The sequence below is a fragment of the Protopterus annectens genome, chromosome 12.part0 (assembly GCF_019279795.1).
Source record: "Protopterus annectens isolate FY-2018-M chromosome 12.part0, PAN1.0, whole genome shotgun sequence".
Lineage (NCBI taxonomy): Eukaryota > Metazoa > Chordata > Ceratodontiformes > Protopteridae > Protopterus > Protopterus annectens.
Window position 1 is genome coordinate 371,868,037 of NC_056746.1, and position 14,960 is coordinate 371,882,996.

At 46.2% G+C, this 14,960-nt stretch overlaps 1 protein-coding gene across 2 annotated transcripts in view; it reads right to left on the bottom strand.

The window, feature by feature from the left end:
* AXIN1 (axin 1) overlaps positions 1-14,960 on the bottom strand; it is a 1,214,366-nt gene that overhangs the window by 515,303 nt on the left and 684,103 nt on the right. The gene's annotated exons all lie outside the window — the stretch shown is intronic.

Genomic DNA, 14,960 nt, shown 5'->3' on the forward strand with positions numbered 1-14,960 from the left:
AATACACACCAGAATATAACTATGCTCCTTGTGGAATTACTGTACGGAAAGGTAAGCGTACAGTTCAATATTTATCAAAAAGGTGAACAGTTTTTTCCACAGTACAGTTATTTTACATACAGATTTGTCTGTCATGTAGGTTGACTGTCCACGGAAACCTTTACTGCAACAGAAGGATTAGCATGAACAAAAACAAGGTAACAACGTAAGACACTAAAAAGAGGAAGCAAACAACAGATCAAAGCACAGAAAGTTCTAAATATGTAGAGTAGAAGGGAAAATTTATAAATTAAAACAGAGTAATGTGGGACAAAATATGACTCAAAATAAGATGCTATGAATTGGAGTAAAAAGGAAAAGCAAAATGTGTAGGAAAACTAAAGTTAGAAACGGTATATAGTGTAACAACTCAAAAATAATTTGTTGCAGTAAGAGAAGAATGAAAGAGAATTGCAGCATTTCCAGATGCTACATTTAAATAGAAAAAATAGGCTGCACAAAGTGGTGCACGGAATCTGAATTTAGCTGAGGAAAGAGGTAAAAACAGGTAAGAAGGAAAAAGTGAAGGGTCACTTGTTTAAGTCAAGACTGGCAAGGAAAAAAAATATATATATATATCATCAAGACTAGCAGAGGCACTGTGCTTCTCAATTTAGGTGATCTAACAAATCAGCCTTAAAGGACAAGACAAGTGCTCCTAATGTGAGAAAGTGAGTTCCAAGAGGATGAGGTTGTTTGAGAAAAAGTTAATTCCATGGTTGGCAGCATAAATAGCAATTTGTTGACAGTAAAGGTGCCAGTATTACAGGCATGAAGGGGTTGCTATTTCCAAGATTTATGTTTGTGATCTTACATCTATGTAACTTAGAAGGAGAAATCTGAAGATGAATGAAGATAAAAGGAGCTGATCTAGAAGTAATATTAACTACTTGTGTTACACAATGGGCAGCTTAGATTCAGTCAGTGATACGATCCTACTGATTTATAAGCACAAACTTTTATAGAAGGAATGTGTTTTGTGGGATAGCAAAAGTCTTAACAGGAAGGGCATTACTTGGTCTTTTACGTTAGCACACTTTGTGTGAGCAAGTCATGAGCTTCTTTAAGATATAAAGTTGTTACAACATTACATCTGAGTTGTTGCTTTTCATTTGTCTTCAACCTGTGGGGCATGGATCCGGGATGGATCCGACTCGGCTGCATTTTCCAGCATTGGATAAGAGCTCCAAGCTCCTCCCTGAACCCATAATGTCCCCATCTCCCTCCTCCCCTCAGACTGAGACTGCCGCCAACCACAGCATCCCAACCTGACTCAAGGCCTTACCCCTTGGCCAAAAATACCCAGAGAGCACCATAGGAAAGCACAAGTTATGGCAAAGTAAAGGCTATGTCTCTTCCGGCCAGTCAACTACACAGCCCACGTAAGGCGGGGGGGGGGGAGGGTTGAAGACAAATTAAAAGCAACAACTGAGATGGAACATTATGGTGTGTACATAACTTCTTTATCTGAAGTTGTTTTCATTTGCTCTTCAACCTGTGGGACAGAGTCCTCAGCTACCAAACTCCTGGGAGGCCCTCATGGAAGGATATTCAGGACCACTGCAGAGGAAAAGAATGCCTTGCTTCTGGACAGAAGATCCAACTTGTAGTGGGAGATGAAAGTATGCCCAAGTAGCCGCAGAGCAAATGTTATCCAAAGAAACTCTTGACCAAGAGACAGATGAAGTAGCCATAGATCTAGTAGAATGTGGCTTGACTTGACCTGGTGGAGATAATCCTTTGGCTGAATATGACAGAGCTATGCACTGAGAGATCCAACAAGCAATGGTGACCTTTGATACTGGTTTCTCTAAAAAGGGCTTAGAGTAGGAAACAAAGAGCTGATCAGACTTACAAAAGGACTTTGTTCTGTGCAAGTAAAAATGTAATGGTCTATGAACGTCCAACAGGTGCAATTTATACTCTCCCTTATTCTGAAAACACGGAAAAAAAACAGGGAGATTGATTTCCTGATTGTTTGATTCCGAAGTCCCTTTTGGAAGAAAAGAAGGATTAGTGCGCAAGGACACCCTGTCTCTATGGAAGACCATATAAGGAGGTTTAACTGATAAGGGTTGAAGCTCCGACAAACTTTTGGCTTAAGTAATGGCAATCAGAAAGGCTGTCTTCCAAGACAAGAACTGCAGATCCACTGAAGCTGCGGGCTCAAAGGAAGATGAAAAGGAGGACAAGAGTAAGATCCCAAGGCGGCATTAGGACCTTGATTGGAGGCCTAGGCAGACAGGCACTTTTCAAAAAGGCTTTACAAAGCTTAGAAGAAGCCAGGGAAGCTGCATCATCTCCTACATGGAAGTTAGATATAGCTGCCAGTTGAACTTTAACCGAAGAAAAGCTGGCACTGTGTTGAAAAATACCAGCCAGAAACTCTAAAATAGCAGGAACTAGGGCAGTAAAGGGATCCAAGTCATGTTGAGATGCCCAAATTGAAAAACGTTTCCACTTACTAGAATAACCCTTCCTAGTGGAAGATTTATGAGCTGCTACCAATATCTTCTTAACCGGAGAAGATAGCCCACGGGAGTCCTAGCTATCATGGGAAATGGAGCAGCCAAGCGGTAAGCTTCAGACTGGCCAGATATGGGTTTGGAATCCCTGAGGTATGAGAAATCTGATACAGGACCGGATCCAATGCCCAGGGAAGACACTACATGACACCACAGAGAAGGGAACCATAACTGGTGAGGCCAGAATGGAGCAATGAGGATGACTGAAGCTCACTAGCCATTGAGCTTTCTGAAGGAACTTTGGAATCAGGTGAAGTGGAGGAAAAGCAGACAGAAGACCGGAGGGCCAAGCATGAACTAGAGCATCTCTGGGGGTCTCCTCTTGTGGGGGGTTCAGAGCAAAAAACTCGCTGCACTTCGTGTTAGAAGGAGAGGCAAAGAGATCGCAGCAAGGCTGACCCCACTTTAGACAGATCTGTTTCACTACTGAAGGATTCAGAGATCACTCATAAGGCATCAGGATAGACCTGATAAGCCTGTCCGCTAGAATGTTGGACCTCCCCAAAATGTGCGTTGCCACCAGAAAACAATCGGTGGAGATCGCCCGCTCTCATGGCTTCACGACAAAGGGGGTAAGACCTGGTTCCCATTGATGTACCAAACTACAGACATGTTGTTCGTCTGGATGGCAGTCGTCCCTAGGGGGAAAATGAAGATGAAGACAATGCAACAGCACCGCCTTCATCTCCAGGAAGCTGATTAGCAACTGGATCTCCAGGGAAGACCACATGTCTTGGACGGTCCTTCCCAAACAATGCCCCCTCCAGCCAAGTAGGGAGGTGTCCATGGTCTCCGTGGTCAGCGGGGTAGGAAGAATAAACGGGTAACCCCTATGAAGGTCTGGGGATTGACTCCATAAGAGAAGAGAATCCCTGCAGGTTCGAGACAAGCAAATGGGATGGGATAATAGTAGACCTAGTAATGACCACTGGTCCACTAGAGTCCATTGGAGCATCCTCACGTGTAACCGAGCCATGGCAATGAGGGTGATCATAGCCGTCATGAACACCAATGCTTGTAGGACAGATTCTGCTGGGGGAAATGGAGTTTGAAGAATGCACAAGACATGATGATTGAGGGACTGAAGTCTGTCTGGAGTTAGAAAAACCTTGCTCTGAATGGTGTCTAACGGAGCTCCAATAAAATCCAGAATTTGAACCGGGTTCAACAGGGACTTATTGAGATTTATGGTGATGCCCAACTGGTGGGTGGTCTAGAGACGGAAATCCCTGTCTTGGCAGAGTCAATATCTGGATGGAGCGGAAAGGAGCCAATCGTCCTGTTAGGGAAAAACCTGGAAGCCTGCAGCCACAGGTGAGCTGCTACCACCTCCATCGCTTTGGTGAACACCCTGGGGGCTGTGGTGATACCAAAGAGCAGCACTCTGAACTGATAATGATTGGCCCCCAGCCAGAAGTGGAGGAACCTCCGACAGCATCTGTCCATCTTGATGGGATGGTACGCATCCTGGAGGTCCACTGAGCACATCCAGTCATTCTCCTGCAGGAAGGGCAGGATAGACTGTAGTGTGACCATCTGGAATTTCATCTTGGCAACTGACAGGTTTATGGCTGAAAGATCCAGGACTGGTCTTAAGTCCCTCATTTTCTTTGGCAGTAAAAAGAACCTGGAATAGATGCCTAATCCAGACTGGTCTGGAGGAAGGGCTGGATGACTTGCTTTTCTTGCAGCTTGGAAATTTCCACTGTTGCATCCTCCCTTTGTGCGGGTGGAATGTCTGGGAGGTGTTTGGGAGGGAGCGACATTTGAGTGAAAGGAACTAAATATCCTCTGGATATAATTTGCAACATCCAATTATCATCTGTGATAGACTCCCAGGCTGTTGGGTGTAGCGAGAGTCGACCCCCGACTTGCTCCAGAGACGAGCAGCCAGGCAACCCATCAGGTCTGCTGCACAGGCCTGTCTGGGAAGGAATCCCAAGACGCTCGATACCTCAGACCCTCTCTGCTGTGAGGGTGGCGTCTGTCAAATCCCCCTCTGCCTCTGGAGGAAGGCGAGGCTTGATGATCTTGGGAATAACCCTGAGACCTCCGGAATCACGTCTTCTTCACCCCCTCGCTGATTCCTGGAAAAGGTTCGTTGAGGGGGTGAGAAGCGGATTCCGACAGCAGAAAAGGTCTTCCCGTCCTTCTCGTTCTGGACCAATGTGTCATGTACTGCCTTTCCAAAGAGAGTGAAACTATTGTACAGGACATTCGTAAGAGACGCCTGCCCCAGCTGCTCTAGCGGCACCTTTGCTAGCGTGCAATAGGAGCCGCATAGAGGTGTTGGAGGCCATCCGGGAGGAAAAAAAACTTCTTTTTCTCTGCCGACATGGACTCTGGGGCAGACTCAACGACCTCCTTGGCCAGGTCTCACTGAAGCCTGATCACGTGTGCCATGTAGTTCAGCGCATGTACAGAGAACATTGCTGACGTATAGACCCGCTTCCCAAAATAGTCCATGGTCCTAGACTCTCAGTCTAGCGAATGGACTGTGGAGCTCTAAGTGAACTTCTTCTTGATGGCTACCGCCATCACCATGGCATCGACCGGGGATACCTTTGACCAGTGCAGTTTGTCTGATGGGGTATTGAGGATTTTATCAGGGCATTTGGGGACAGACTCCACTGTGTCGGGCTCCTTCCATGCCTGAGATGTAATGAGATCCACCAGGGGATCCGCGGAAGGGGACACCAAGGAGTTTGCGGGTCCTGCGTCAAACGCCTCCAGGAACACTGACTCATCAGCGTTGGGTTTTTGGGCACATCCCCCCCCCCCCATCTGGCAAAGGACCTCCATGATGTCTCCAAAGGAGATATCATCTGGGGGAGACCGAGGGGAACCTTCGGTGTCCTCCATGAGAGACTCCAGCAGGGAGTCTGTCTCCTTTTACACATGTGCTTCCAAGGAGCCTCCTCGGGAGGGTGGGGGTCTCTAGGGGGAACTGAAAACTTCAGGCTGTTCCCATGGGGGGATTCCCTAGGACGGGGAGGTGACAGGCTGTTACTGAGGGGGCAGGATGGTGGAATCTGGACCAGGCAAAGAGGGAGTCAGGACAGACTCTGAGGATGAAAGCGTCAAGGGTCTCGATAGAACCAAGAGGACCCTCTCCACCACGTCGAAGGCAGAAGGAGAATGAATCCCTGGGGCTGGGACTTTGACTGGGTCCGTAATCCTGAGTCAACAGGAGAGCTAGAGCCAAACCTCCAGGCTCCAAGACTCCGAGTGGCTGGCCCAGCTCCGAAAAACTCGCCAACACCACTCCCTCGGAACCAGCGCCGAGCCTATGGCTCGAGCTGGTCGGAGCCGACATGATCAGGGCAATGGTCAGCGTCGACCCCTTGACCCCGAAGGGCCTCAGACCCAAGGACTCCAAAGCCAGGGGTCAGACTGGAAAAGGAGCGACTGGCAAAAAAACGGACTGCATCTCCCCAGCCCCGGAGGGGGAGGGGGCAGGCAAGACTACCATCTGAATCTGAGTGTAGATATATCTCTGCATCATCCTGTCCACTTAGGCTTCGGAAAGGCTGTGGGTGGACCTGGCGGAGGAGGCCACAGACACTGGCCTAGAGAGGTGGGTGGGGACGGGCTGACACCAGGGACCGGCCCTGAGAAACCTCCAGCTCCGGGGAGAAACAAAGAGAACGAAGCTGATGGGAGCCGGGTGAGATTTCGCCACAGGCTCAGCCAAGGAAGCGAGGTCAGGGGATTGCTTCCTAGGCTGATCCCGGTCTCGATGTTTACGCTTCTTCCCATCCCCAGTCCTCTTGGCAGAAGGCTGAGTCCCAGAGGCCGGGCAGAGGAAGAAGCTGAAGTTGTAGCTGGGGCCTCTCCGGTCAGAGGAGGAAGGAGGTCCTTGAGGATCAGCTTATTCCTCCTGTTGATCAATGCACGGGGGTTGAACCCCACAATGACCTAACAGGAGGAATATGCAGGTGCGGGACCCCTAATCAGACCACATACACAGTGTGGCCATCAGAGGGGGAAGCTTATGGCCACAGTCTGTGCACTTCCAGAACCCTGGCTTTTGAGTCTCAGCCATGGGTACAGGAAGAAGGGGACCCACAAGTATTCACTCACACACACACACACACACACACACCAAAAGACAGGGAGAGAAGAGAGAGAAATGGGAATAGTTTTTTTTTTTTTTTTAAATTAACCTAAGGACTGACACCTGAGCGCAACGGTAGAGGAAAGTGAAAGGGTGGAAAAGAAGATAGAAAATATTCAAAAAGATAGAATTAAAGCACAAATTTCACTCACCAAAAGCCTGGAGCAATGGATCATGACCCTAGCAATATACACAACAAAGAATATTTGAGGGGAGGAGGGAGACAGAGGCATTATGGGTAAGGGAGGAGCTTGGATCCAATGCTGGAAAATGCAGCAGAGTCAGATCCATCCTGGATTCGTGTCCCACAGGATGAAGGGCAAATGAAAACAACAACTTCAGATGTGACATTCTACAATACGAGTTAAGAGGTATATTCTCTCTGTCACACACACACACACACACACACACACACACACACACACACACACACACACACACACACACACACACACACTTTCAGCATTTACTTGAAAAGTGTTAGTGAACTACAATACTACATAAGGAATGGTAGGTGGAAGACAAGATATTACCAATGTTTTCTGGCTTTGAGAATTAAGAGGTCATTAGCATGCAGAATTAAGTTTAGAGGGAAAGGTTATATGAAAGAGAATTAAGGAACAGTGACAACAGAATGGGAACTACAAAAGAGCCCAGTGGGATGTGTGGAGTAAATAAGTCTACAAAATGGATTTAGCAAATTCTATTGCTACTGATCAGAGAGAGAGAGAGAGAGAGAGAGAGAGAGTCAGAGAACTACAGCAGAGGTCTTCCTTCAGCAATCCACTACTGAGCAGGCTGTGATCAAGAGAATCAAAGGTCCATTTTTCATCTATGAAATTGGTCCCAATATGGAGGCCTTTGTTCTAACAGAAGAAGGCTTGGAGTTATTTGTTTGTCTGAAGCAAGGCCAGTTGAAATACACTTGTTCAATCTGTGCTTTTTGAAAAAAATGATTTTGTGAAGGGGATTTATGAAAATACGTACTTTGACACTACAACATGAATGTATATGAACTGCAAGGAAACGAACTCTGATATGTACTTCACCACTGTCCGGTGGCAATGGTGACCTCAGAGTTAGAGTAATAAAGCAGGGGGTGTGGGGCAGAACTCTCACATGAGGGTACAAAGGGCTACCCTCTCTCAAATATACAGCTTTTGGATGTGTAATGCTGGATTTGCCCGCTTCACATTAAGATAATCAAAGTAACATGGTTCAGTAGCATGGTTCTGAGAGCCATTTCACAGGATGGTGGATACAATCTGTAATTAAGAACAGAAAATTTAAGTAACCAAGCAGTGCTAAGATACAGAAGCTTCAAGAGTGAATGAAAACCCTCAGGTAAGGATGGGGCCTTTCAGGGACATCAGAAAACTGTGAAAATGCAGTTTATATGGAGATTTGTTTAGAACAGCATTCGTAGACTGACAGTAGTTGCTAGATGCAGGATTGCTGCCTTTGAACAAAAAAATGGTTTATTGGGAGTATAAGAAGTGTTATCTAAGCAAGTTATGGTTTAAGTTAAGAATGGGACATTTTCTCCTAGTAACATTTTAATTGCATTCCAGTAAAATTAGGGATTAGTAAATAGTGCTGTTCATGATTTAAAGTATTCTAATTAGCCTTGTAGATAGAGTACATGGATTCTAGGAACACATTATGATTAGCTGCTCTCTTCCATGAACACCAAGTCTGACTGCTTTATTTAGGAGTAACCGGATACACAAGTCTGTCATGGACCATTTTGTCATCTAACTCTGCATTGTGACAAGGGGTAGACAGCACTTTGAACAACTAACAAACAACTACTACTACAAAGCACAGCCACTGGTATCGTGAATGTTATGTAAACAGTCCAACTACTTTCACAGAGCGTACTGAAGTGTTCAGACTAGGCACAAGTGAAGAGAAATGGCCTTGTAAGACTGTTTTTTTAAAGGTTAAAAAATCAGACAAATGTCACAAAGACAATATGGTAGACAAAAGCATTTTTCACTTGTGTCAGGCTTGGTAAACCAGTGATGGTGTATTTGTGCAGGCTTAACCTGCCTGCATAAATGGGCTTAATGAATTTCAGTTACGCCTACAGTGCAGCATGCTTTACACTAAAGGCATGGGTCTCCTTAATGGAAGTATCGTGGGACAAAACTATTGCCAAGTAGGTGTAACCCAAAGAGCTGTTCAAAGTACAATGCTCCGGCTAGCCAAATTAAAGGGCAAAGATCATGACTATGCAGTTCTAGAGAGCCTCATATTACAAACTTTACCAAGCCAGTTAGTGTCCTGCCTAAGCTGCAATCAATCATTCTAATTCCTTAACAGGCAACCTTCTATATAATATCACAACAAATTCAAAAGGCCTGCACTTTTTTACTTTTAACTTCCAATGCTCAGTACAAGCATCCACTCCTTCTAGGCAGCAACTTAATCATCATCTATTTGAACCCATATATACACATACAAAGTGGAGTCAATGATGGAGACACGGAGGGTATTGATGCAGCAATTTATTCAGACCTACTTAATTGGAAATAAGTCAACTGTGTCGTTTAGCTGTTCTAGCATACTGAAAAAGAACTGAACCCTTCTTATAAGTACTATCTTACCTCCTCAACCTGAAAATGCAACTTAAATGCAAAAGACACAAACAAGAAAAAGGTATTTAACAGCGACCATTCTTTTAAGACAGCAATTTTTTTTTGGGGGGACTGCCATCTGTGAAGCACTAAATTGCACAAACAGAACATGATGTTACACTTAACCTTAGACTCTGTGAAAAATGCGATGTTAAAATGCATTTTTCTGGGTCAGCAAACTGCTAATTGTCACTATGGATAAGTTTGCTTATATAAATGGTATACTAGCACTGTTGTCTGATACCAATACATACTGTCTGATCACTAAGCTGGACATCGATATGTATACTAATAATGTAATGTCAATATAGTGCTTTATGAACATTTGATTGGTCTCTGTTGCATACCACTTTCTCAGAGGCGATCTCTGTCTAACGTACAGAGCCATGTCCAACCCAGAATCGTTGAACATGCTCCATCTTAGCAAAACCAAATCTACTCGAGCTACACGCTCTAGGGATATAAACCTCAACACAACAATGAATAGAACATGCTGGAGGGATAGATTCCCTTCGCAGAGACTTCCCTTACTATGGAACAGGGTCCCGATCTACGTAAGACAGAGCCCCTCACTATCACTCTTCAAGAGGAACCTTGATGAGTGGATGGGTAACAGAAAGTTCACACCGGGGATCACACCAACAGCACTACTAGATAGGGGCCAAGGGTACTAGCTGCTAGTACAAGGGTCTAGGGAACTACTAAAAGGGCGGTGAATACCGCACAACGTGGCTGGGCTAATATATGCCTTCGGGCAGATAGCTCAGTACCAACCTATGAACCTATATGAAACTTAAACGTTTTTGTCTGTGGATGAACCACTTGTTCCAGTTATGCACAGTCTGCCTAAAAGCTATAACAGTTTGTTGGAGCCTCCGATGTGTCCTTTTGTTTCTGGACGAGGCTGGCTGACAGAAACTCTTACTGTGTACTTTGAAGATAAACTTAAATCTATGCTGGGGAAAGCTCCGGCTGTTTTAAAGGACACAGCACTTTTTACAGACTACTTGAATGTGTTGACATGAAAACATCTCTGTTACACGGTCTTATGTCTGTACATTATTCATGGTCATAACTAATGACTTTGGGATTGATTCAGTTAGGCTTATTTATCTCAGCATAGTGGGTTTTCAAGTAATCAGATCAGCATAAAAAGAAGTCATGTACTTACCATAATATTCCATGTGAGTTCTTCATCTCGCCTTTATTCTTACATGTGGGTTCGGAGCCGAGCCATCAGCTTCGAGTCGGCCGCTTTACTAGCTAAAGATCTCAGAATAGCTCAAGGCCAGGCCCCTATCCCATGATGCTCTCTGTCGTACCCCAGATCTAGTTTGCTGAACTCAGCAACAGTAAAAATAACTCAGGAATACTCCTGCTGGAGTAAGAATCCCAGAAAAAACTACCAGACCCCAAGTCTAACCATTCTTCGAGACCTTGGAGGGGGATGGTGGGTGGGAATGTAAGAATACAGGTGAGATGAACAACTCACATGGAACGTTATGGAAAGTACATAACTTCTTTATCTGAAGTTGTTCAATCTCGCTGTTTATTCTTACACGTAGGTAGCGTCCCAAGCACCCTAATCCTGGGTGGCTCAAGGGAGTATATTCATGAGGACAGTGGAACCAAAGGAAGCCCTGTCCCTGGAGGCCCTGTCCACTTTGTAATGAGTGATAAAAGTATAAGGCCTAGACCAAGTAGCAGCTGCACATATAGTGTCCAAAGGTAAGCGAGCCATAAAAGCCAAAGACGTACAGACTTCACTCCATATTCCAATGTTTGATTAGTTGAAGAATAGACAAATTTAATGCAGTCAGTTGACCATTTAGAAAGGGTAACTTCAGAAACTGGTAATCCTTTCTTGGCATCAGCATAAGACGAAAAAAGTTGGTTGGAACTTCTAAATTATTTTGTCTTGTCCAAATAGTATCTCAATTGTCTATGGACATCCAGTTTATGCAACATGTACTCCAGTTGATTAGAATGATTACAGAAAAAAGATGGAAGTTCAATAGTTTGGTTCAGATTGGTCACAGAACACACTTTGGCAAGAATGAAGGATTAGTCCTTGGAGAAACCCTGTCTGGATGCAACACCAAATATGGTGGTTTGACTGAAAGAGCTTGAAGCTCAGATACCCTGCGTGCTGAGGTGATGGCCACCAAGAAAATAGTCTTCCAAGAGAGGAACTTCAATTGATGGGATCAATGTTGTTTTAAGAAGCTCAAAAGCCAAATAGCTTCCATTTACTAGCATAAAACTTTCTGGTAGAAGCTTTATGGGAAGATACAAGAATGTGCTGCATCTCCGAAAGAACAATCATGTGACCTGGCTAGGAGGGGAATTGGAGCAGCCAAGCTGTCAATCTGAGGGAACGAAGAGAGGGATGGAGGGTCCCTGACGAATGTATCAGTAGGTCTGGAACTGGGTCCAGAATCCAAGGTTCCTCCAGTTGCTAGAGTTGGAGGAAGGGGAACCAAATCTGATGAGGCCAAAGCGGGGCTATTAAGATTACTGTCCTTCCGAGGGCTTTGGCTTTCTGTAAGAACTTGGGAACCAGGGGAATAGGAGAAAAGCATACAGGAGTTCAGGGGGCCAATCATGTACGAGCAAGTCCCTTGGGCTGTCCCCCGGTGGGGGATTCAGGGCAAAGTAGCTTCTGCATTTGGCATTCATAGGGGATGCAAAAAGGTCGCAGCAAGGTTGGCCCCTTCTGCGGAAAATCCTCTCCGCAACTTTGTTTTTGAGGGACCACTCGTGTGGTAGCAGAATGGCTCTGCTCAATTTGTCCACTATCACGTTGGATTTCCCCTGGATATGCATTGCTATCAGAAAGCGCCCGGTGGACACAGCCCACTGACAAAATCTCAAGGCCTCTCGACACTAGGGATAAGACCTGGTTCCTCCTTGCTTGTTGATGTACCAGACTACCGACATGTTGTCCGTCTGTTTGGCAACTGTCCCTAGAGGCAGAGAGTTGTGAAAGTGCTGCAACGCCAAACGCACCGCTCTCAGCTCCAGAACACTGATGTGCAACTGTGACTCTGTTTCTGACCAGGTGCCTTGGACAGTTCTTCCCTGAAATAGCCCCCCCCACCCTATTACAGAAGCGTTCGTGGTCACAGTGGCTGACGGCGGGGGGGGGGGGAGAACAAATGGGCGACCCACCGTAAGTTGTTGACTGGTCATCCACCAGTGAAGATCCTTCTTGCAAGAGTCCATAAATCATGATTAAGAATGACATGGGAAGTTGCTGGTATGACCACTGGGTGAATAGTAACCATTGAAGAATCCTCATGTGCATTCGTCCCAGAGGAACTGCTATGAGTGTAGCTGCCATGGTGCTGCCATGGTGCCTAGGAGTTTCAGTACTTGATGGGCTAGTACCTTTTTTCTCTGAAGAATGTCTGAGACCTGGTTCCGTAGAGAGGCTATTCTGTCCAGGGGTAATCTTACTGCGGTGGTGATAGTGTCTAATTCTGCACCGATAAAGGAGATATGCTGCGATGGCGACAACGCAGACTTTTCGAAATTGATAGTGATGCCTAACTGAGAACAGAGATTGAGTGTGTGATCCCTGGACAGAATTAGTTGATGCCTGGAGGCAGCAGTAAGGAGCCAGTCATCCAGATACTGAAACAGTCGGAATCCTAGATGCCTCAAGTAAGCCATAACCACTGCCATGCATTTGGTAAACACTATGGGGGCTGCTGTGAGTCCAAAGGGCAGTGCTTGGAAATGGTAGTGACTGGCTCCCAGCCAGAAATACCTAGCCATTTTGATGTGGTAGTACGCATCCTTGAGATCTATAGAGCACATCCAATCACCCACTCCGAGGAATGGGAGAATAGACTGAAGCGTGACCATTCAGAACTTCTCCTCCTTTACAAATGTGTTGAGTCTGCTGAGATCTAAGATGGGCCTCCAGTCCCCTGTCTTCTTTGGAACTAAAAAGAATCTGGAGTAAGTTACGGATCCTATCTGGTCTGCAGGAACTGGTTGGGTGACTCTCTTTTCCTGCAGCCTCTGAATTTCTATGGCTGCTTGATCCCTGAGACTTGGTGGAACGTCTGGTATTTTTGTGCCGACAGGCTGACTTTGTAGGAATAGAATGATATAGCCTCTGGTAACTATGCTTTGTACCCAAGAATCTGTTGTAATTCCTAGCCAGGCATCCAGATACAAAGCCAAGCGACCCCCGACTGCCTCCAGAGCAGGACAGTCAGGGCTCTTCTCAGGAGTGCTGGTAGGGCTTGCCAAGGAACTGATCCCTGTCACCTGGGTCTGCGGACCCCCTCTGCCGCCAAGGCGGCATCTTCCATTATTGCCCCCTCCTCTGTTCCTGGAGGGGGTTCACTACGTGTGTTCTGGAAAGCTCCTTGGGACTTTCGGAACCACATTTTTCCACCTTTCTGCCCTTTGGGGTATGGTCTGGTAGGGGTGGAAAAACTAACTCCTACGGCAGATAGTCTTTCCCTCCTGCTCACACCTAGTGAGGGTCTCCTTGACTTTGGGCCCAAACAGGGAAGAGCCATCAAATGGAGTGTTGACAAAGGAAGACTTGAAGGCTTCTGCAAAGGTGCATAAGCACATCAAGGACCGTCTCCGAAGAGCTATCGCTGAGCCTGCTGCCTGACTCGATCCATCGGCTGCATAGGAAATGAACCGCATGGAAAAGTTCACAATAGTATTAAGGGTATTATGTTGTGCTGTCACCTTATCAGAGACAGCTTCATCTGTGTTATCCTGCAGAGTATCTCCAAGCTCTTTGAGGAGATCTCGTTGAAGATGACTGAAATAAGTCAAATAGTTAAGAGATCACATGGCAAATGTTGCAGAACCACAGCTGCGTTTCTCGTATCTGTCCATCGTCCTAGAATCTCTATTAGGGGGATGGACAGTGGATGAGGGTTCTGACATCTCTTTCTTGGTGGCTGCCGCCACCACCATGGCATCAACGGAGACTCCCTTAGTGAGGAACATCTTGTCTTGAGGGGAGGTAATAAATTTACTAGGCCTCCAAGAGACCGGTTCCATAGAATCAGGAGACTCCTACGTCCCTCGAGCGACCAAATCCATCAGTTTGTCGAAGGGCAGAGTAACCCAGGAGGTGGAAGGTTGAGACCCAAAGGCCTTCAGGAGCACCTACTCATCCTCAGTAGGGCTAACGGACTGCAAATCACCCCTCTGCTTTAGGACTTCCAGTATATCCACAAAGAAGATATCCTCCTCTTGCATAATCTCTTCCCGAGAACCTCATCAGTGGGGGCTTCTGGTAAAGTCTCAGTAGAGAAGGGGTCACACAATGGGGGTACCTGAGGCTCTGGGTCTTGATGCTTGACAGGGACCTGCGACGTAGATGCAGAACATGGCAGTTTAGGGAAGGAAGAGGAGGGACCTGACGATGTGTGTGTCTTAGATGACATAACCCTCCTCATAGCATTGAAGGCACCGCTGCTTTGACCCGAGGAAACTGCTGGTTCCGAGGAAGATTGCAAACTCCCCGGCACCGAGACAGCGGGTTCCGAATCAGAGGACGAAGCTGAGCTCATCTGCGCCGAAGCCCCAAGAGAAAGGGTAGGAACCGATGCATCGGTTTGACCCCCCCCCCCCGGAGCTGCTGAGAGAGTGTCTGCT